This window comes from Sceloporus occidentalis, unplaced genomic scaffold (assembly GCF_023333645.1).
Source record: "Sceloporus occidentalis isolate IW3139 unplaced genomic scaffold, rSceOcc1.0.p SCAF_5, whole genome shotgun sequence".
Lineage (NCBI taxonomy): Eukaryota > Metazoa > Chordata > Lepidosauria > Squamata > Phrynosomatidae > Sceloporus > Sceloporus occidentalis.
This window is the reverse complement of record NW_028316985.1, coordinates 178944597-178950599: the sequence shown is the minus strand read 5'-3', so window position 1 is coordinate 178950599 and position 6003 is coordinate 178944597.

Sequence of the window (6003 nt, the reverse complement as noted above, 5' to 3'; positions counted from 1 at the left end):
TTTAATGTTGGCTACACCTAATAAAATATTTTATTTCAGCTCTCTGCTTGGCCAAGATGATTATCTGATTCTGATCTTCCATGCAGATATTTTAATTGTTTTGGGGTAGGAGGTTTTGGAAAAGATAAGACTTTTCTTTTGTGCTTAACAAAAACAGGCCCGCAGGCCAGCCAAGCAGGCTAGTATTTGGAGCACCACTTCAGAGAACTCGAAATAAAAACTCTTGCCCTACCAAAATTGTGGACTGAATAAAAGCCTTTTATTCCACTGGGGCCAGATGAACTTTTGACACCCTGCGCCCTCCATGAAGAGTGGAAGGTTTTAAAGTGACAGTACCGTGAACTCTCCTTAGAAGCCAAGATGACTAAACTGAGATGGCATACCTTGAACATATCTTGAGAAGACATGACTCACTAGAAAAGACAATAATGCTCGGCAAAGTGGAAAGCAGTAGGAAAAGAGGAAGACTGCTTTACATGTAGATAGACTCAAGAAAGGAAGGCACAGTCTGATTTTGCAAAGTTTCAGCAATGCTGTTGATAGAGTGACACGGAGGTGTTTCATTCATAGGACACTATCAGTCAAAATTGCCTTGATAGTAATTAACCACAATCCTGTTCATTCGCTATGCTGTTGTAATAGTTTGTTATGCCAGCACAATGCACTTTTCTCAGTGTTGTCTGATAATGGGAGAAACTAACATTGTTGCCATCCAGAGAGAAAGATGCTAGCTTCAAAGTCCCAAGCAAGAACAGACCTAAGAGAGGGATTTTTTAAAATAGTCACTAACAGTATAGTAGAGCCTGACATTAAGAGAGAATCATTGGCCCAGTACACATGGAGCTAAAGCGTGTGCTGGCAGCGTAGGAGGGTTAAGGGACTGCGCGGCAACCTCATGGTCCCCAACCCTAGTATGGCGCAGTGTATACACCACCATTGGCTTTTCGCAGGTTTTTTCCCTCCACAGGGAAGCTGCGTGGTTTGGCGGCTGTGGCTTCCCTGCGGGGGGAAAAAGGTGCCAGCAGGCCTCCCTTTTGGGGAGATCTGTACCGCGCAATTGTTACTTATTTTCTCTTCCTATCCCCCACCCCATTTCTTTATTGCAAAAGGAGCTATTTAAAAAGGACCAAGAGGGGGATGAGAAATCAATAATGCTCCACCCCTTGTGTAGAAAAGGAATTGTCAAATTAAGGTTCATTTTGTCACTACTGTGAATGTGGTGAATTTGTTTTGTTGTGTTGCCTTCAAGTCCATTTCCAACTTATGGCAACCCTAGCATGGGTTTTTCTTGGCAAGATTCATTCAGAGGAGGTTTGCCATTACTTTCCCCTGTGGTGGAGAGTGTGTGACTGAAGGTCACCGAGTGCAGGGACGTAGCCAAGGGGGGGAGGGATCTTGGGGTCCGGACCCCCCCTTCCATTAGAAAAATGAATGGTGTGTGCTGCTGTGCCGCCTCACCCAAGCCCCATTATAATGGTGGCACTTAGTCTGGACCCCCCCTTCCTAAAATCCTGGCTACGTTCCTGCGGAGTGGGTTTCATGGCCAAGCTGGGAATCAAATCCTGGTCTCCAGAGTCATAGTCCAGCACTTGAACTACTACACCACACCGCTGAATAGGGACCAATAAAAGGGATAAAAGCTGTAAGATGGAGGTTTCAGGGTGCATCCTGATGGCCAGGGGTTTGGGACAAGAAATACAGATTCACATCCCTAAAATTTCCCCCTACTGCCCTGTGGGGTATTTTTTTTTTTACAGGGCAGCTATGTTGGAACCTGCTCCATACACCCACAAATGTGCTGCTGGTTTGGTGCAGACAGTAACGCAGACACCAAGCCAACTGCTTTGATCTTTTGGAAAAGCGGTATATAAATAAAATTTTTTTATTATTATTATTATTATTATTATTATTATTATTATTATTATTATCCTCCCTGCCAGGCTGAAGGAAAATGAAGTCAGGTGGCAGTGTCACCTCTGTGCCCTCCATGCCATGGAAGGAGATGGAGAATTGACAGCAGCCATTCTGGTGGCCTTTTGCATGCTGCTGGAGGAATTAGGCAGTAACATGAAGCTTGGCTTCAAAAATAAATAAAAAAAGCCCAATGGAACCAAGCATCTATGTGATGGAGGGTTGAGGAAAATTGCCCGTGTGCCATAACACTCCTCTTTCAAGTGCATTAGGTCAAGCAACCATTGAAAAAAATAGCCAGATTCCACGTTGTCCCCACCTCCTTGGCATAGGGAGGTTTCTAGAGCCATTACTTCCACTGTAATAGCAGGGAGCACGCAGACATACCTCCTCCAGTGGCAAGTACCTGTTGCACTCTCATGTATACCAGTTTGGAAGGGGTGGGCCATCATGTAATGTACAAGGAAGTTCTTCTTCTCTATGAAGTGGTATAGAAATGGAAATGCTATTGCTATTAATGAATGTTACAGGATATTTGTCAAATAGAGCTTACTTCTGAGAAAACTGGATTGGCCACAGATCAGCAGGGTGATCAGATGTCCTCCTTTTCCCGGACATGTTCTCCATTCAGCCTTCTGTCCAGGAGTAACACCAAAATGTCCTCGATTTTGAGCAGGACTAAGAAGCATGAATTTACATCGATAGGAGTGTTATTTTAGCTTTTATTTTGGAATGTCCTACATTTTTTTACATCCTACATTTTGCGGTACCTTGTCCTCCTTTGAGGTTAGGACATATGGTTCGCCCTGCAGATCAGAATCACACAGCCCTCTAAGTGTTATTTTGGACTGCAAATCCCACCAGCCCTATCCAGCACAGTCAATGGCGAAGAATGCTGGAAACTGCAGTCCAAAGTCTGTAAGGTGGCACAATTCCCACCCCTGCCATAAATACAGCTCACTGTGGATAGTGTAATGCTATATTAAAATGCCACCTACAGCCCCTCTTTTAATTCTCCTTCCATACGAATGACTGCAGAAAACCTGTGCTTCAGCAATGCTAACGGTCTTAGTGCAGAAAGAAACTGCATGCATACAAATAAAACTAAACATGAACAAAGGTCTAAAGATCTTGACATTGATTTCACTGGGAAAGACACAAACACAGACTTAAGTCTTTCCTTTAAATAAATGGGAATTAAATTTGTCTCCCATTTATTTAGTAAATACCATTGAGATCAGTAGGACTAAACATGTCATAGGGTTGTATGAAAAATGGAGAGGGCCCCTATATCTTGAATGATTGGGTAGAAGAGGGAATTTCTTCTGGCAGCTCTATGCAAAAGGTAGATGCACAAGTATTTCATTTTGGCTGGATAATCCCCTAATAGATTGTTCTCCTATGGCAAGGTGGCCTGCTGACTTATCTTGTCCCCCCTCCCTTGTCTTGAAAGTGGGCTTGAAACCACACACAGCAGGAAAGGCAGCTTTACTGGCAGGGGTTTCCCAAGAGGCAAGCTGTGACCTCACTCTTACAATACCAAGCGATCAGTCCTGACAGTCAGTAACAGATGGCTAAGGTGTACTAAATTCTTTGTAAGTCAAATCTAGTGCAGAGGTATTCATTACAGCACAGCATGGCAAAGGATCATCTGTATTCTGTACTAATTCTGCCCTAAAATATTTCATTTTAGGCATGCAGCTATCAGCAATGGTTATTCATGGCTTGTGTGTGTAGCACCTGTCAATTTATGGTGATCCTATGAATTTTCATAGGAGTTTCTTAGGCAAAGAATACTCAGAGGTGGTTTTTCAAGTTCCTTTCTCTGAAATATAGCCTACAGCACCTGGCATTCGTTGGTGGCCTCCCATCCAAGTACTAACCAGAGATGATTTTGCTTAGCTTCCAAGATCAGATGTGATCTGGTGCCCTTAAGGTTTTCAGACTTTAAATACTTATGCATTTTTTAAATGTTGTCAGGAGAAATCCATGGATTCTTCTGCTTTTCCTGCACAATAGTATTAAGAAACAAAGGCACAGTTAAACTGAGAAGGGCAAGAGCCCACTGAACATATCATTTTTAATTATGTTTAGTTCTTACAAGAGTTCAGAGTACAGTTCACTGGAAAGTGCTTCTCATCATGTCTAATTGAAGTGAATAGGAGATATCCAACCAAGAGTAGTCTTTACATGAAGTTTACACAAGCAAATTTCCAGGTGGGTTGTTTTCTTGAACAAGTTCTCTCTCTCTATCTTCGAACTCAGACAACTGCAGTGCTACAACCTTTAAAAGTGGAATCTAAAAAATTTACACAGAAATAAGATCCATTGGATTCAGTGGGATTACATCCAAGAGAGTGAATATAGGATTGTAGCCTTAATATTTTCAAAGATTTAGGTACTGTATATACTCATGTATAAGCCTGAAAATTTTAATCAAAAAATCAACCCAAAAAACTTGGGTCAACTTATCCACAGGTCAGTGTATATATTGTACTTTAACTCTTATCAAAATTGAAACTATCTCCTTCTCCGAGTATTGAACGGATAGAGCTTAGTATCCATCCTGGGAGAACCTAAAAGAAGCACCAGCCCACTCCATTGCTGCTGTGCTTCTGGCCTTTTTTAAAGCCAGGAAAATGATGATATTCTTTGGCATTGTTTTTCTTTGCTTTGTCCTTTATATCCGTTGTTACATGTCCTTAAGTTTTACCCTTGACTCATCTACGGATCGTATCAAAATCTATAATTTTGGCTCCAAAATTTGCCCCCAATTTACAGCTGAGTATATGTGGTACATCATATCAAAAAGAACAAACAGTTCTGTGAAATTATAGTTTAACCGCACAATCTTGTGCACGTTTATTTTGACATTAGTCTCATCCATATGCAGATGAAGGTATTGCTGGTTTATTTCTAAACAAGGTCTACAGACACAGCCATTCACACACAGGAATCCTAAAGTAGTGGTTATAAAAACTGAACACTTATGTGTCTTTAAATTAAAATGGCATTTAATATCCTGTACAGTTAAAAGCTCTGAATGACACAGGAAGATTAAGAACCTTGGCTCCTGGAAATAGATTCGCACCGACATCCAATTAGCCATTCCCTTTTTTAATGAGATAGCTGGGAATGAGATCTCATTAGCAAGTCTTAGAATTCAAATTATAACCATAATTAGGTAAAGACAAAGAGAAAGAACTGGAAAGAAAGGTTTTGTTTAGCATAAACTTGGGTATATTTTCCATCATTTGAATAACAGCAAATGATTTGTCTTGAAGTGCAGTTTACCTTCTGACAGTTTCTCGGGATCTGCAAGGTCTGCGCTGCAAAGCTTCTTGAGCTCAACTTCCTTGGCTGTTGGTTTAATCTTTCACCAGAATAATCTTTTAATCCTGTCCTAAAATCTGACATCACTGTTTCAAGAGCAGCATAAAAATGGGTAATAAAATTAAATTAGCATAATTGGTAAATCTAATTTGTGTTAATAGGATTTGATAACCCTACCAGGACCTACACGCCCACAGTTCCTGAAATGCTTAATTTCTCCAGACTTCACTATGAATAGAGAAGGACAGCGTAGAGTTAAGGAAGCCAACTCAGAGTGTGAATGAAAAGGCAGAAAAGTCATCCAGCCCTGTCAATATTCAACAGTTCTAAAACACATTAGCAGCCAAATGTATAGCATAATACCACTGCAGCTGTTGGAATTAATCTCTGGGCTGAGTTTATTGCAGAAATGTGACAGAAGGAATTCTTCTGGCACAAAGGAATCATTTGATAATTGTGCCAACACTGTTTCTGATCTGTTAGCTATGGATGGAGCAGAATATTTATATTTTAAATTTATTTATAAACCACAAACATTGCACAAAGGTGATGCATAAACACCACAAGTAGCACCATGTTTCTGGGTGACTCTTTCCTACAGCACTTACTACCGCTTATTCAACATTCAAGGTAATGCTTAACAGCACTTTGACCTTCTTCATGAGTTGAAGCCTCAGAAACAATACATAATGCTGCCTGCGCCGCAAAATATCTGGGAATGAACACATGTTCATTGTTACCATGTGCAAAATTATTCAT